Source organism: Gouania willdenowi, chromosome 9 (assembly GCF_900634775.1).
Source record: "Gouania willdenowi chromosome 9, fGouWil2.1, whole genome shotgun sequence".
Lineage (NCBI taxonomy): Eukaryota > Metazoa > Chordata > Actinopteri > Blenniiformes > Gobiesocidae > Gouania > Gouania willdenowi.
The window spans coordinates 23,105,188-23,124,099 of record NC_041052.1 but is presented as its reverse complement, the minus strand read 5'-3'; the positions used below and the strand labels follow the sequence as shown (position 1 = coordinate 23,124,099).

Here is an 18,912-nt window from a genome sequence, read left to right as displayed (position 1 = left end):
AAACATTATTATTTTATTTGAAAAATACAAATTTACAATAAGTCAGAAGTGTACACTTACAAATATACAGAAAGGGGACACAGCAAGCAATAATCCTAATTGAAATTTAAATTTAAAAAAAAAATAAATAAATAAAAAAAATAAAAATTAATAATAATAATAATAATAATAATAATAATAATAATAATAATAATATAGTCATTATAGGGGTAAATCAGTCATTATTCTACTTCAAAAACATTGTCGTATATTGTTTTGGTTTTGATGCTTTTTTGTATGAATATAAAGTTTTGATGTCTTCTATAAATTCACACAGAAAGCTTACAAAGAGGGGAGAACATTTGTTGAATTCACATTTGTGAATGTAAAATTTACCATATAAAATGAACAGCTAGGTTTATAATGAAATCAACTTCGTTTTTATTGTGTTCAAAGTACATAATGTGACATTCACAATTAAATAGAATATTACTAATCCTGCATTTTAAGTGATTTTCCATTTGAGCCCAAAAACCAATTGAATGAATACAGTAATAATCTTCCTCTGTTACTAGCAGTTCTTTCCAAATTACAGTGCATCCAGAAAGTATTCACAGCGCTTCACTTTTTCCACATTTTGTTATGTTACAGCCTTATTTCAAATCATATTAAATTCATCTATTTCCTCATAATTCTCCACAAAATGTCATTTTTTAAAATTGTATTAAGATTTTTGCAAATTTATGAAAAACAAAAAATTACAGAAGTTACACTTATTCAGTCTTTGCCGTGAAGCTCAAAATTGAGCTCAGGTGTTTAATTTGTTTACACTGATCATTATGATTTGGAAAGACACACACCTGTCTCTATATAGTACCATAGTTGACAGTGCATGTCAGAGTGCAAACACCAAGCATGAAGTCAAAGGAATTGTCTGTAAACCTCCGAGATAGGATGGTTTTGAGGCACAATGCTGGGGATGGATACAGAAATATTTCTGCTGCTTTGAATGTCCCACTGAGCATAGTGGCCTCCATCATTCAAAAATGAACAAAGTTTGGAACCACCAGGACTCTTCCTAAAGCTAGCCAGCCAGCCATCTAAACTGAGCTATCAGGGGAGAAGGGCATTAGTCAGCGTTCCTCTGTGGAGAAAGGAGAACCTTCCAGAAGGACAACCATCTCTGCACCAATCTACCATACAAGCCTGTATGATAGAGTAGCCAGAAAGAAGTCACTCCTAGGAAAAAGGCACATGGCAGCCAGTCTGGTGTTTGCCAAAGGACACATAAAGGACTCTCAGACAATGAGAAACAAAATTATCTGGTCTGATGAGACAAAGATTGAACTCTTTAGTGTGAATGCCAGGCGTCATATTTGGAAGAAACCAGTCGCTGCTCATCACCAGGCCAATACGATCCCTACAGTGAAACATGGTGGAGGCAGCATAATGTTATGGGGATGTTTTCAGCATCAGGGACTGGCAGACTGGAGGGAAAGATGAATGCACCAAAGTACAGAGACATCCTGGTTTAAAACCTGCTCTAGAGCTCTCTTGACCTCAGACTAGGGTTTGTTTTTCAGCCTAAAGCACACAGCCAACATCTCAAAGGAGTGGCTTCAGAACCACTCTGTGGATGTCCTGGAGTGGCCCAGTCAGAGTCCAGACTTCAATCCCATTGAACATCTCTGGAGAGATCTGAAAATGTCTGCACAGATGTCTCCCATCCAACCTGATGGAGCTTGTACTACGAAGAAGAATGGACCAAACTGCCTAAAGATGGGGGTGCTAAGCTTGTGGCATCATATTCAAAAATACTTGACTGTTATTGCTGCCAAAGGTGGATCAATAAATTATTAAGCAAATGCCTGAATACTTTTCTGTTTTTCACAAATAAGCAAAAATCTAAAAAAAAATGAACTTCACATTGTCATTATGGGGTATTTTGTGTAGAATTTTGGGGAAGAGTTAATTTTATACGATTTCAAATAATGCTCTAAAAAAAATTGAAACACTGAATATTTACAGGATACACTGTGTAGCAGTTTATGCTTATATAAAAACACGTTATCGTTCTCGAAACATTGTAGAAAGAAAGAATAGTTTAAGTCATTAGGAGTGAATCAATATCCTAGCATTGTGTAAAAGGAATGGGCCACTTTTACCACAGTGGGGACTGCAGAAATGTGATGGTTTAATCCAAGGCCCACATTTATCAACATTCATGTCAGCATTTAGAATACTGAACATTCTGAGAATTAATGCAGGTAAGAAAAAAAAATGTTTTGTGTTTTTGTTGTTGTATTTTTTTGGATATCTGCTGGAAACAAGCCTTTGTCGCTAGAAGTTTCACAACTTTGAGAAAAAAATTACTTTAAAGTACATATATTTATTGTCACAGCATCAAAAACATGGACCTTAAACCTAAATCTATAAACTTCAACACAGGACTCAACTTTTAACTCTCATGTTAAACAAATCACAAGGACAGCCGTCTTCCACTTCCGTAATATCTCTAAAATCAGCTACCATGCTCCTCGCCTTTGGAACCAGCTCCCAGTCTTAGTACGGGAGGCTGCTACTCTCTCCACTTTCAAAAATAAACTCAAAACCTACTTATTTGCTAAAGCATATATCGTATAATAGCAATAACCAAAAAACGAACATGGTCTCGTGGTTTGGTCACAATCCATCCATCCATCCATTTTCAAACCCGCTAATTCCCATTTATCAGGGTCGCGGGGGTGTTTGGTCACAATCACAGACCATTACACATAAATGGTCAACATCTCACACTATTGCGAGAGACCATTACAAGCATAACCTACTCATTTACTAAAGCGTACATCGTATAGTTGCAATAATTTAAATGCGGGCAAGTGTTCCTATTGTAGTGATCGCTGAGATCACTACGTGCACCCATTACAAGATGAAATCTTGTCTGTAATGGTTGCATACTCAGAGCATGGTGCATGGTGGATAGCCGCTAGACGTTTAATATTAATATTAACCTAACCACTAGGAAGGAGTGTATCATAGTATATCATGTTTTTTCCGGCAGTCTGTGCCTTCTCCTCGCCCTCCACTCTCTTTTATGTTTCAGGTGTCTTGATGTTGGAGCTGGTGGTTCCTGATTGATGGTTCATGGCTCAATAACCAGCCTTGGACATTTGGATTGACTATCCTTCTATCCTTTTCTGTTTGCCCTTCTGTCCACTAACCCAACCAGTGGAAGCGGATGGCTGTCACCTCTGAACCTGGTTCTGCTGGAGATTTCTTTCCATTAAAAGAGGGAGTTTTTTCTTCCAACTGTCGCTAAATGCTTGTTCTTATTGGGTTCTTTCTTTCTTTCTTTCTTTCTTTCTTTCTTTCTTTCTTTCTTTCTTTCTTTCTTTCTTTCTTTCTTTCTTACTGTGGACCATGTATTTTGTTAAACGCGCTGAGATGACTTTGTTGTAATTTTTATATAAATAAAGTTGAGTTGAGTTGAGATGAATACCCCACTACATTGCTTCAATGACTGAAAGAAACAAAGCTATTCTTATAAATATTCTTATTCCCACAGGATGGTAGGTTTTCCTGTTAAAAGAGTAATTGAACCATGAAACAAAGATTTGTAAAATTCCTTTTGGGTTAGAATAACTATGGGTTCAACACATGGTATTATTATGCACATACTTAATGAGATAACGTCAAGGTGCATTTCATCTTTTTCTTTGTGCAGTGACACATTTTGCCTATAGATGGCGCCGCATCTCCATATACAGACCACTAATAGTGTGTGTTACTAGAATTTAGATGTCGATTCCTCAGCATTTGTTTAATGTTAATAAAATGTCGATTGCTCACTTGAAACACATAAATAAAACGTTAGATAATATAGGTTTGATGTTGTTTGTATAACATTCTAGACAGGGCACTGCAGACAAATCGCATTTCTAATGTATATTTATTATCACACGCACACATATTGATTGCTTCCTGAGACCAAGTGATGAATAAACTGTGATCGTGTGTTTGCAAGTGCGTCTGTTGAATAGCTCGCCATCTGCTACAAATATTTCATAGTATAAACTGTTTCATGGCTCTCTGGCTGTCTTGTTGGTGAGACACATTTAGCATCATGTTAGAGTCCCATGGATCAGGTGATGACTGCTCACTTCAGCATCAGCATCAGCATCAGCATCATCATCATCATCAGCACCAGCCCCCATCACCTCACTCAGGGGTTTCCTTCTCAGGGTACCAAGGGCTTTCCATGCCTACGCTTTTCCATCCACGCAATCGAGGAGAATGAGTTCACACATCGTGGTGGTGATATCCACACACTGCCACTGGTAGAAGACCAACCAGCAACTCCCCCACGGCTGTGCGTAATGAGCGACTCTGTGGTGTCATCGGAGCGCTGCATCACTGTGTGACAGATCTCAGTGAAAGGAGGCTAGGGCTGGGCTCTCAGGTAAGAGCTGCGATCCTCTGCATTGATCAATGTGCTTTATCATTTATTTATTTTTTCATTTCTCATTAACAATCTTTGTAAAGGCAACATTTTTCTTTTCATTCAAAAAAACTGAGATGACGGGAGCGCGCGTTTCAACGCCCCCTGTTAAATAAGCATATTTCTGTGTCATTCTAGTCAAATTCATGGACTTTAGTGAATATATACGCTCAGTGATCATATATTTGCTTTCAATAACCCATGCGTTACATCAAAGTACATCATAGTAATGCTTAGGCTTTGTTGTATTTTTGCTCTGCAGCAGATCTTTTTTTTTTTTCATCTTCTGTCATCAATGCAAGATGTATTTATAGAATCTACCTCTTATTCTGGAATACTACAACAGTCTTTGTTGTTTTGAGTTTATTTATACATGGCTGCTAAATGTCAATTATTGAAGGTCCTAAATCTCTAAGAGTAATTAAACCAAACTAGTAAAGGGCCCCACTATGGCTCATAGGCTACTTGTTTCAGGGTTTGATTGAAGAAAGCAGAGCAGTGAGTGATGTGGGGCATAATGTGGTTGCAGTCCCTGGGCGTTGCTGCAGGATTTATTTATTTATTTATTTATTTTTTTAGGAGAGCTTGCAGACCTGCAAGAAAAAAAAAAAAAAACAAAAAAACAAAAAAAAAAAACATGAGAAATGCTTTCATATGCAGATGTGGGCAGAGAGGATCCAGCTGTGCCACAGGACAGGTGTCACAGCATCCATCAGCAGCTCTACTTGTTGTGATGTTATTATTTTCCTGCAAGCCTTGGAAGGTCAGGAGGAAGCTGTCTGTGCTCAGAACTGACATACGCTATCAAATCGATTCATGGCTCCTGCTGTCAATATGGGGGGAAAAGGATAGAGAAAAAGAAGCAACCGCCCAGTTCCACCAGCTCCAACTCCTCCTACAGACCTGAAGCACGGGGATAATATGGGGGAGGGGAAATAAAGAATGAATATAGTATAAGAAGAGATATCTGCAGCTGCCTCCTTTACACAATATAGCAGCCAAAAGAGTGCATGTCATCGCTTTTGGTCATACCTCTTTTTTTTTCCCTATTTTTCTGTCTTCATGTCAGCCATGGCATGCATTGCTGTCAGTATATGTAGAAAATATTTTGCACATCCACAGAGATCAAAAAGATGAATGATCTATACATGCACTATAGGTCAAAACGAACCAAAGAGAGTGGAGTGAAAGTACATTTATAGGCGTTTAGGGAAAAGGTGGAAAAAAAGATGGAGGAAGGAAGTAAGAGCTTTGCACACTCAATGCATTATTTAAAGCTGAAGCATGAAGCCATCTCGCTCACAAGCCCTCATACTTTCCACCTTCCTGTTTTTCATTCCAGCTGCATATGTATAGACATTTTTGCTCAGTTGTACTCATTGTACCATAACTACACATGTTAAAAGGACATAAATACACACCGATTTAATCACTTTGATTCTCATCTCATGATCCCTCTGTTTCCATGACCACAGTTGATAAAGGTGCATGACTTGATATTCTTCTGTGCTCTTTACAAACCATGCGTGGAGCCACAGCCTAAATCATCTGCAGCTTTTTGTGTGTCAATTGTGCGTTTTTGCATGTTATGGCAGATTTAATTGCTTTTTTTCCTTCTTCTTCTTCTGTTGGCTGCAGATTAGAGCTTCAGAAAGGAGAAGGTTTTCAGTTCAAAATCTCAATCACGACAGTGAATGAGAATTGATTTACAATCCTCTAACACAAGCAAAGCCCTGTGGCATGTTTTGGAAGACAGAAGAGCTAAAGTTGTCATTTTAACAAATAAAGCGAGAGGTAAAATATAAAAAGTCACTAAGTTGTTCAATAAATAAAAAACACTTCTTTGCCCCTTTTGAATACCACATCACACTCACTCAATATAAGCTGATTATAACGATTGCTGACACTTACTCCACCTTGACGGAAAGTGAACATGCTTTATTGCAGGGGTGACAAATTAATTTTAGTTCAGGGGCCAAACACGGAGCAGTTTGATCTCATGTGGGCCACAGATTTTATGTGGGAAAACAAAAAAATTCAACATTATTATGCCCTAGTTTGCACTTATATGTATACATGAAATACAAATGTATGTAAGAAACTGAAAACATCCAAGCAATAAGTGACAGATTTACTTACCAACAGGATCTTCACTTTAAATTTTCTAGATTTTGTGACCAATTTCTATTTATGAAAGGAAATATTGTATAATAATTTGAGGAAAATTTAAGGATTTTGCAAGAAGTTTTCTCCACAGTTTAACACAAAAAATTGCTGCAATCATGTGATATAAGCACCAAGAGTGTTGAGTTTCATTTACACGATGATTCATGTTTTCTCCAAACAAGAGACGTGTTCCAGTGTTTGCCAACAGTGATGTGGATAAAAACATCCAGGGCAATGCATCACTTAGTTTGCTGCTGCAGCATAGCATTAAACATCCAGCATCTGACCAATAACGGATAATGCGGAAGCAACTGACAGGAATCCTGACTTGTTTTTTTTTGAACATTCATTAATCTAGACTGAACCCCAGCAGTAGGCAACTTTTAGTTTGTCTGAAACAGAAATCTTTACTGCACTGATTGAATGCCTCTGTCTGCTGCTAGTTGTTTCCCCTGGATAAGATAGGCAGCATTTGAAGGAGCATGAATGTCCAATGCATCAGCGGCCTGTTCCACCTCCTGCCTCCAGGGCATACAGAGATGAATCACCATCAGCCAAGCAAATTTTAGACTCTCTGCCGGCTCTTGCAAGAGTGCAGTTAATTGAGTGCTGTGCGTCCGATAGCTGTTTGTTGGCTGATGTAGTTTTCAAAGAGAACATGGACAAAAGAATTCTATCAATTACACTCGATTTTCTCAGATAATGTGTGTCAGCTGAGATTTTTCGGTTTACTTATATTATCCTAGTAGACACGCACTGGTAATTCAGTGTGTGCTGGTTAAATTCATCACTCCACCCACCTTATTGAAGTGAGAGCCAGCACTCATAGCGGGGTAACAGGACAGTAGCTTAATGGACACTGCGTTGTCTTTCCTGTTTGTTCTCCAGCATTGCAGAACTTGGAGCCATGCCTGCTGAAAGGCTGTAGATATACTGTATGTTTGTATTTTAAAGCGTCACAACAACACTCTCCCTTTTAAGGGGTGACGAGTCGTCACAGATGGTTCCACAGATGGCTGCTGTCAATGCCATTGTCTGGGTAAAAATATGGATAATGTGTCAATGCCTCCGACCTGAAAACTAACATCCGTACTGTTACCCAAAACACAAACTGTCAGGCTGTCTGACATCTTCTTCCATGGAAAAATCTGCCAATTACATTTTGCATAAGTCAAGACATAATGTGTGCACTAATGTTAAAGAGGGGAGTCGTGCGGATCAAAAGAAAGGGGGCAAGGGTTGTGAATTATTAAGAAACGCTGAGTGATGTGTTCTTCCTGCAGTAGAGGTTTTCGTGATGCAGTACTTTATAATTGTTACCCAGGCCTCATATGAGTTATGTCAGTAACTCAGTGTTCTCTATGAGGGATTTATAAAGTTGTGTCATGCAACAAGGAGTGGGTGGTGTTTTGGAGCTTCCTACCATGTCTCCTTACTTACCCTAAGTGACTAATGTGTGTGCATTGGGCATCAAAAGCCAAATCCTGTGCTCTTTTAGTCAATCAACAGATAAGACACTGATAAAGAAATGTGTATTTATTTCCTTTTATCTATTTGTACGACAAAACACACTTACATATGTTGCCTGCTTAGGAAAATCTACAGTATTTCTAAACTAAAGTGTTTAAAGCAAACCTACAACATATATCAGTGTCATGCTTATGACATTTGGGGATTAGGGGATTATAACATGACAATTCATCCCATAGTTGTCACAGCAATTTATGAAAAACCCCAGTTGTGAGTGTAATGGGAACCCTGGAGAAAAAGCCGGGGCACCAGTTTGGGACCATTCAAGGGTTTGATATTGATTGATGTTATTGGCCGTGGCCTCTTGTAGATATTGCATTTTTATTGTTTGTTCTGAAGCAAAGACATACCCTCCTTATGAAAACAGAACTGTTTTATTTCATTGAGAAAGAATAAATATGATTTGGGAAATTGTTTTTAAATGTTGTAGACAAAGAGGTCATAATCTTTATTATCTTTTTTTGTTGATATACTGTACCCGATTATTTATTATTTCTTGGTGTAGCTTAGCCTAGTGGTTCTCAAACTTAGTACCCCTGTTCTCTTATTTTTGAATCAAAGTACTCCCTTTGTCCACATACAATATTTTTCTCAGAATACTATATAAAATAAAATAAATTAAAAAAACAACTCTAGACATGATGGAATGAATAAGTGATTACACACTTTTTAAAGAGTAACTTTGTATATAAGTGGAATGAAACAGTATTTAGTGCCTTCTGAAAAGATACATTTCTACACTTTTTATCATTTCTGGTCATCTTCCACCTGGTGTTTGACCCTCGTATTTTAAGCCCAAGTTCTAATCAAGATCATTTTCATTATCATTATTATGATTATCATTTGAAACCAAAAATACACATTTTAAAATCCTCATATTTGAAAAACTTTTATTTGTTAATTCTAAATTTTCACTCATTCTCTCAAGTAGCCCCTGTAGTGCCATTGCGTACTCCGAGGGGTACACTTACCCTCTTTTGAGAAACACTGGCTTGTTTTTTAACTTGTTTGGCTGTAGGACACATCATCTCACCTCAAAACTTAAAAATAAATAATAATAAAAAGAAGAATAAGAATTAATTAATTAAGAGATTTTCAAATTTGACTTTATGATTATACGGAATATAATAGTATGGTAAGATATAAAAGGCAGAATGGTTATGATTAACCAAAATGTCTTGCAAGTGTTTTCTTCTCAATATTCTCTTCTATTCTCAGTTATTTGTCATGGACTGTAATATTGCTTCCTAAATACTCAAGCTAGGCAGCAGTTTTTATCCAAAATCTCTAATTAAATTCTTGCACACAGAGCGCACTTTGAAGATACTGAAATGTTAACTTTAATTATCACCACTTTCAGGTGTACTTAGACATTCATTAGCTGCAGAGACACATAAAGGCTGAGACCCACTGAAAGTTTGACCCCCACCCTCTTTTCAAGCCTAACCTATAAGGTATGAACCTTTAGCGTACTCAGCTTGGTGGTGAGAAATGCTGCATTTTTCAGACGTGATGTTTGACACAGTACTAAACTGGATTATTTGATATAGAGGGTGAGCAACAGCAGCCATTTGTGCCTTTTGGTGACAGGGCGTGAGTGGTACCTCATGCTATGGTGTGTTATATTGAAGACCCAATAATAACATTCACTTATATCTATTTTTTGAAACTAGCTCAGTCAATGTATTTTTAGAATATACAATGATCATAGAGTGTTGTGTTTTCTGTTCTGCATCTTGTAATGTGGGCTTTTATTAACCCAGATGGTTTTATACATTTGTGATTTTAAATGAATGCGTGAAAAAGGAAAAGTCTGGTGAAAAATACAATCTTCAAAGATTTGTATCATACATCAAAGTAAGTCCCATACCAATCATACCAGTTCGCAGTCCATCTTAGCTTTCTAAATAGTTGATGAAGGTGAAGGCAGCTCTTTGAAAAAATGTGCTGTAATATGCAGTGTTATGGGTTTTTACTGAGGAAAAAAAATTCTTATAGGTGATGAAAAATTAATGCACACAATAACTTGAAGGAAAAGCGAATGGTTTCTCTGGATTTTTTTTTTATCATTGGTGGGATTCATTTGCTCTGTTACCTTGGACATTGATCCAAGCATCAACATTTTGATCCATGAGGGCTCAGTATTGAGCAGATGTGAAGGTTGTTTAGGTGGTGAGTCAGTAGAGCTTTAAGATGAGGTGCCAAAACATCAATAGGGATTTAATGAAACCACTTGAAGCTGAAGAGCTTTGATTCTTATTAACCCATTTTTATTTTTCATTCTTGAAAATTTCCAGGGGAATTGTTGTTCTGGAATTGAAGTCGAGTATCTATATCTAATGCATTTACGAGTAGAGCACAAAGCAAAGTGAAATGGTTGCCCATTGAGAAAAACTCTTGTTGCATTTTTTATTGGTTAGAAAGAAGTTATTTGGATCTTTGTTTAATTTCTTTATTGCTCAAGACAACTGGATTTCCTGTGAGGAAGACACATTTGTTGTTAAAATTATTATTGGCTTAGATTTATATAGCACATTTTTTCAAGGAGACTCAAAGCGCTTACAGAAACCATTATTCATTTACACCAGTCACTCACATCAGTTATGCCCGTGGTAGTAAGCTACAATGTAGCCACAGCTGCCCTGGGGCATACTGACAGAAGCGTGGCTGCCATTTTGCGCCTACGGCCCCTGTGACTACCACCAACATTCATGCACAATTCATACCAATTCATACAAGGCAATGTGGGTAAAGTGCCTTGACCAAGGACACAACGACAATGACTTGGATAGAGCGGGATTCGAAACCCCAACCCTTCAGTTACTGGACGCCCCACTCTCCCACTTATCCACATACACATATGTATATTTTTTTGAATGCTAAGAGCAGATGCTCTCAGGAGTTTTGCTTTGTTGTTGTAGAAACTTATCTGGTTAAAAATAACATTATTCTAAGAATGTATTATGTTCATCATTTTTGTTCTTTGGCATTCACTTCAGTCTCAGAGTCCTCCTGTTATAGCCTTGGTGTGTGTTCTTTTGTTCCATTGTGTACTTTGTGAAGCCCCTTGTTGAAAAGCTGTTGTTTTTAAATGTGCTTTATAAATACATTGATTTGACTGAACTTGACTTGACTTTCCAACTCACCAACCTGTCTTTAAGAAGTTTTACCTTGACATTTTTCTTCTACACAACCCAGGACAGCTGTGACTTAAATGGTGAGAACCACACTGTCCCCTATGATTACTGGTGGTATTGCCCTGTTTGGTCTCCCTGTAAGCTTTCTGAGTATGAACAGAAGAGCACAGCACATTACACACAGAAGACTCCAATGCATTCATATCTGTATGTTATGTTTAAAGCAGGTCTTAATTAACACTTGACAGACTGAGGTGGCAACTTCAAAACAGAATGAAGTCATATTTCTTGTTCATAGTGTCCACTACACGTAATCAGGTCTGATATATTTTCTTCTCAAAAGTTATTCAAAAGTCTTGATGTATCTGTTTATGGTTTTCCATAATAATTGTAATAAATGTGATAGCATTTTATTCTTAATAAGTGAAGTACAGTTTGAATATAATCGACAATCATGAACAGGATAGTTTAGCATTTAGGGCCTGTACTACAAAGCTGGATTTCCTCTTATCGCAACTCACTTCCGGGATGTATTTGATGTGTCCTGTACTAGGACGCTGGCTAACTTCTTACCACGCTAAATCACCATGGTAACTGAGGCTGAACACATAACCTGGAAGTGGATAAGATGTCCCGCCTCCTGACCAATCAGTTCTCTTGTAAAATGACCTACCCATTGTTAGAAGATCCTGGCTGGTGCGTGGATTTAACAGCTGCGCTTAGGAAAGAAATATTTTAAATTTTACCCTGATGGACTGATCTACAGTCAGCTGATGAAGCCTGAGTTGGGCACTCTCCTTATCATTCATTCATACATACGCAATAGTGATGCAGACATTCTCAACAGGAACATACTGCAGTGAAACAATGTGCTGCCACCCCAGTGTGTGTGTGATAAATTGAGGAGGACTACCTGAATAGAAAGACATCTGGGCATTAAAGTCATGCCATGTCATGCTATTTTTCACCCATCTCCATTTGTTCTAAGAACCCCAAAAACATAGTATTTGAGGTTTATTTTCCCAAACTCGCCTGTTGTCCAGAGTTTTAGCCTCTGAAAAGTCACTTTCTGAGCAACTCTACACAAACCGGCTGATTTGCGTCCTACTTATGAATATTCATGAGTGGGCGTGTCTATAAACTTGACACTGACTTCGTCCTCCCCGCACGGTGACGTAGGGCCCGCCCTCCTCCCACCCACTCCGTAGCGGAGCTCATGCTGTTTTATAAAGACGAGACAAAGTGCGGGGCCTGGGCGTTCTCCGGTACATACATAGACTGTAGAAAATACATACATAGCACTGCGCGAAGGATGCTGAAATGCTCACCTTCATGGGTGTGTCTGTTTACATGTCAATAACGGCAGAGGGCTTCCTGGAGGCGTGGCTTCTACAGTTCAGTGCCGTGTCAAATTTGTCATCAAAGTGGGAACGCGTCATCAAATTGGAGCGAAGTGTTTGGGTTCACCCTGCAGTAAGAAAGGAGCAAAGCACCCTCTAACTAATGATTGAGGGAATCAATGAAAAAACACTTTGGGCATGTGTATGAAGCCCAAATAGTACTTTTATGATGTTTAAAGCACAGAAAAGTCGATTTTGCTTAACACGGGCCCTTTAATAAAGTGAAACTGATCAAAGCGCTGTCCATTTATCATCTAATAGATTAATATTGTATAATCCCACACTTTTACGCATTAACAGTGTCAGCAGCTTCCTGCCTGCGTTCCTTTCTTCCTGCTTTTTCTGTTGCAACAGTGTTGTTTGTTACCAAACAACACGGTCTGAAATCACCTTTCTTAAGTGAACATGTTTATATACTGCTTCGTAGGACAAGGGCTCAATGTTTGGTTAGGTGAAGCCCGCTAACGGAGAGATTTCGTGGATATACTTATCCAGCTTTGTAGTACAGGCCCTTAAGGTCTATGGTCTTACTATTGTTTATATTTAATGTATAAATGATTGAGTAAGAATAAAAACGTAGGTGCTCCACTTTGATTATGGACTGTAATTGGTACACTCGTAATTGGAATGGGAAATCAATGCCAGTTTGACATATTTGTAATGAAACCATTACAGATAATAAATGTGATGGCTGTAAGTCTATTAATTTGCTGTAAGAGAAAATAAAAGTCTGCTTTTTTATTTGCTGATGTTGGTATGAACATGAGCTCCTACTGCCATCACCATCCAGCTCACCGTGTTTTGTATCCATAGTAATGCGTGTTGTATCAATCCATTAATGCCTTACGGTCCACTCACTCCCATGCCTGCCTTTTCATGCTCTCATATTTACAGAAAAATCTTGAAGACATAAATCAAACTACCTTTATGATAGGACACTCTAACACTGGGCTCCTTTTCACTGATATGGTACACTGAAATGAGTAATCTACTACTGAAAGGGAAATCCACTGAACAAAAGTATATACACAACACTTTTGTTTTTGCTCCCATTTTTCATGAGCTGAAAAAGATCTAAAACATTTTCTATATACACAAAAGACTTTTTTTTAATATTTGTCACAAATATTGTTCACAAATCTGTCTAAATCTGTGTTAGTGAGCACTTCTCCTTTGCAGAGATAATCCATCCCACCTCACAGGTGTGGCATATTAAGATGCTGATTAGACAGCATGATTATTGCACAATTGTGCCTCAGGGAGGAGTATACAACAGCGTGTTCCACTTCCCGCCAATATCCAAATGGTGGTCACACCAGATACTGACTGGTTTTCTGACCACTCCCCCCTTCCCCTCAATAAAGCAAAACTGCACATTTCAGAGTGGCCTTTTATTGTGGCCAGCCTAAGGCACACCTGTACAATAATCATACTGTCTAATCAGCATCTTGATAGCATACACAATTAAATAGAAAGAAAAAAAAAATAATTTTTTTTTTACCAGTACACAGACTTTTTTCTGATCCATCAATAATAACTTGTGGCACAACTTTTTTGAAATTCATCAAAAGGTGAATTTCCAAATCTAAAATGAGCAAAGCATGAACAATATTTGGGAGAAATAGGTTTTGTGTACATAGAAACTGTTTAATTTTCTCATGAAAATTGGCAGCAAAAACAAAAGTGTTGCATTAATATTTTGGTTCAGTGTAATAACAGCATTGATTGGTGTCTTATATTTAAGAATATTTCGAAAGTGTCGAAGAGAAGATGAATGATATGGTTTCTGAAAATGAATGGATCCGTGTATCATTCGTTCATTCGTTTTTTATTATGTAACAAAAACATGAAAAACAAAAAAAAACACTCGCTGCTTCATCGGTAATGGAAAAAACAAATACAGGTGTTTGTTTTCCGTTTTTCATTTTCTGTACCGAAGCAAAAGAGTTTTCATGTTTTTGTTACATAATGAAAAACAAATGAACACGGATTTGAATGGATCATGTATCATACGCACTGAGGATGTACGCATGCAAATGCACACATAGTATTCCCTGTAGATCTCAAGGGGGAAACACAGGTTTCTAAAATAGTCCTCTCCACCCCCATATGACATCCTGTACATTCCAATAGATTCTGCAGCGTGGGTGAGTTATGATGATCACTCCATTACATCCATCTCTGGCTTGTATTTCCTGTTTGTAATCTTACACATGTGGTTACACCTGATGGATTTATACAACCTCTTATCACAAGCAGTTGGTTACAAATTTCCACTTCTCAAAGCATCATTTTGATCATTTTGAATGAGTAAACACAGCCCAGAATGTGCTGGTCACCATTCAAGGATTCAGCCGACTGAGTCATCCTTTAGACAAGGAGAAAAACGTACGAGAACGACTGTTGCACATAATGACAGTCACTGATGACGTAGATTTGTCTAATTAATATCCCAAAGATCGCAGCTGAGGAAGTCTGAGGTCACAATGTTAACAAGGTCCACTGTGACATTCGGGTCAGGAAACTTAAATTTAATTGGTTATGTTCTGATAAAAATGTACCTTTCAAGTCTTCAAAGATGGAGATGCTCTGTGGCTGCAGGAGCTGAAAGTACTGTCAGATTTCTAAAGCATTGCAGCCCATAGTGACAGCTCTTTATGAGACATGGGTGTGTAAGCTCTCTTGGACTATCTCCCGAATGCTAATTGGATTGTCACCTCAGCAAAATGCCCATCTCTGGGATGCGGTAATTTCTATCCACAGCAGATACTTTGGCCTTGTCTGAATCAATGATCCCCTTCCGAGAAAATGACTGCCGTCTCTCATTCGCCTCACTCCATCCTCTGCCGAGACAATGACGTTAGGGAAAAGTGGGATTATTCATGTTTGCAAGTGAGAAGTTCCACTCAGTGTATATACAGTAATACTGTCCATTCAGAGTAATGTCTCATCTGTCAGAGTGCTGCTGGAAAAGGAAAATATAACAAATCCTCCCTACAGACGGTGCCTCTGCTGCTAGCTGAATGCAGCAGACGCAGCATCAGAGGGGAAAACCCACACCCATTGTGCCTATTGATAGCATAGCAAATTTGTTGTTTTTCTGATAGTCCCACAGGCAGGCAGACAGAAAAAGATTAAACCTCAAAAGGTGTGCTACGCAGTATGCAGTCTAATGAAAGCCTTTGAGAGAGGTAGACAATAGTGTGGCTGCTCTTTCACCATCTCTAAACTTCTCAATTTGCTGCTGTGATGAGCCAAGAAGTGAAAACCTATCGATTTCTTTTTTTTTATCATTATCATTAGCGATGCCTTATGTTCTCTCTCACTTGTTAGCTCAGCACTTTCTATGCTACAATTTGAATATCTAAGCATAGGCTTTTATTCGTCGAGTTGCTCCTGCCTGAAGCCTGGATGAACAAAGGCCTGAGTGACTCCACACAAACATAAACTAGCCCTCAGAAGGTTGCACATGACAATGCACATACAGAACCCACATATGTAGCTAGCCTAAATATACTTAGAGGTTCATTGGAAAATGAGAAATAAGCCAACACACACGAGCATGCACACAGACAGAAACGCCTTTGAACACCTACCTTTGCCCCGCCCACCACTGCTCGCTCTTCCCTGATGCTAACTTACTTACATTTCCCTTCTTTCCTTCCACCTTCACCTTTTTTACCTATGGTATGACCATTTTCAGCTGTTCATGGCTAACCTTCAGCTGCTATAGTTATTGTATATGTGCATTGTTTTCCATTTTGCCCCTTCCACTCCCTCAAAATACCTTTAAAGGCACGATATTGTGCTATTTTTCACCCATCTCCATTTGTTCTTAGAACCCCAACAACATAGTATTTGAGGCTTATTTTCCCAAACTCGCCTGTTTTCCAGAGTTTCTCAGCAGTTCTAAAAACGGGCTGTTTTGCAGCCTACTTATCCATATTCATGAGTAAGCTCGTCTGTAGACGCTGACTTCATGCCTCGCTCTTGCGAGGGAGATCAGTGATCACCAAAGCAATATTCTTTTGGTATGCACACACTGTTATCATTGTTTTCAGCCAGCTATGTGATTGTGAGTCATACAAACACTGTCTCATTGTGTGTATGCAGCAGCAGCAGCAGCAGCAGAGGTATCAGCTGTTTTCAGAATCAAAATCACTCACCAGAGCTGCTATGCCGCTTTCTTTTCCTCCTTTCTTCTCCTAACCACAGAAATAGTCAATTTATGGTGATAATCATTTGTTTGGTCCAACCGCTGCATTGCATTTGGTCACAAACATGTCAGATGAAGTCAAAGGCGATATGAGGCGATATAACAGGTACTAAAAATGGAACTGCTCCGGTGGAGGATTTTCCGAACGGAAAATACAACTCGCCCAGAATGATGAATTCCTAAGTATTACACATTTGCAGATTGCACCTTATTAAAGAGAAACAATTCAATTCAATTTATCTACCCTTTATCATATCACTATATCAACAACGTTCATAAAATGTTTTCATTCACCCATTTACCTCCTACACCATACGTGTATAATTATAAATAAAACAATCAGGGATGCAAGCAGATACTGGTAAATGTGTTGCACTCAATAGAGGACTTTGGTAACTCATACAGGTAATTTTAAAGAGTAACTAAACCCTAAAACAGTATTTTTCATACCCAAATGTATTTGGGTATGAAGTAGAGCTGTTAATTGATTCCTTTCCGACTCTTGACAATTTAGTAAGAGAGACTGTCCTCTGTAGGTTGGAACCCAGCTTTTACAATCTAATTTTGCAATTGGCAGGTATAGGCTGTGTTCGAAATAGCATACTAACGTACTAACTGACAAAACTTCCCGTTAATTTCAAATCAAGAGCCCTATTTACAAAAGCGTCAAAAACTAATGGAGGACAAGAAGAGATGCTTTTTTTTTCAACGAGGAGTTTAGATTTTTAGCTTGAAGCCGGTCCCCGGATGATTTTACATTCCGTTATCCTCGCAATGCATCATGGGCTGGTTGAGTATGACAGTGGGCACCACTGTGCATACTTCAAAAATGTCCTGATATAGTATACATCCGAGTATTTCTTCTATACTCAATCTTTCCAAACTCTCTCTGAATTTGGACAAAACAAAATTCATGTTATTTGGTAACCGTAAAACAAGCATAGATGTGAAAATGATAATTAATAATATAGATATTGAGAGGGTATATGAATACAATCTATAAACGAGTTATATTGGACCACAAATTTTGCAAGAACTGTTGGAGTGTTGGGTTGAGCCAAATACCATCTGAATGAAAAAGCATTATTTATTTTAAATTGCTCACTTGTACTGCCATACCTGCTATATTGTGTTGAGGTGTGGGGGAACACCTACAAAACTACCCTACAGACATTATGTATATTGCAAAAAAAAAAAAAAGCAATAAGGATTGTACATAAAGTGGTTTACAGAGACCACACCAATCAACTGTTCTTGAAGTCAAGAGCATTACAATTTATGGATTTGGTCAGATTTAAAACAGTGTAAGTAGTTTTCAAAGTCAGAAATAAATTATTACCTGATAACTTAAATTCATTGTTTATGGTCAGAGAGGCAGGGGATAAACTGAGGGTAGAACAAAATTTAAAACAACTCATTGTAAGAACGACTCTCAGAAGTAATTGCTTTACTGTCTGTGGGGTGACTTTGTGGAACGGTTTACACGAAAACATCAAAATGAGTATTAATGTCGTAAAACTGAAGATGTTTGAATGAAAATATTAAAGATAAATGAGTGAGTCAAAATGTGGAGGGTGAAGGAGTGAATGAATGAATGGGGGGGTGTAAATGGATGATAAAAGAGAATTCCAGGTGCCACAGTGGGGTGGCAGTCACCCAGTGGTATCTGTCATTGTGCCCTTGGGCAAGGCACTTCACCTACATTGCCTAGTATGAATGTAGTGTGTGAGTGAGTGTTGGTGGTGGTCGGAGGGGCCGATGGCGCACTATGGCAGCCTCGCTTCCGTCAGTCTGCCCCAGGGCAGCTGTGGCTACAATAGTAGTTTACCACCACTAAGTGTGGAGTGAAAGAATAATGCCTTAATTCTGTAAAGCGACTTTGAGTATCTATGATAAAGCGCTATATAAAACTGATGCATTATTATTATTATTATTATTAAAATGATAAAAGCACATTGTGGTGATTATTAAAAATCAGTACTTGGA

At 38.2% G+C, this 18,912-nt stretch overlaps 1 protein-coding gene across 2 annotated transcripts in view; it reads left to right on the top strand.

Moving 5' to 3' along the window:
- LOC114469485 (rabphilin-3A-like) overlaps window positions 1-18,912 on the top strand; it is a 74,791-nt gene that overhangs the window by 36,934 nt on the left and 18,945 nt on the right. The window contains exon 1 of one of the 2 annotated variants that reach the window (XM_028457030.1): window positions 4,202-4,438. The exons of the other annotated variant lie outside the window; for it this stretch is intronic. The gene's annotated coding sequence lies outside the window, so the exon portion shown is untranslated. Of the gene's footprint in view, window positions 1-4,201; window positions 4,439-18,912 lie in introns of those variants that run through there. 2 annotated transcript variants of the gene reach the window in all.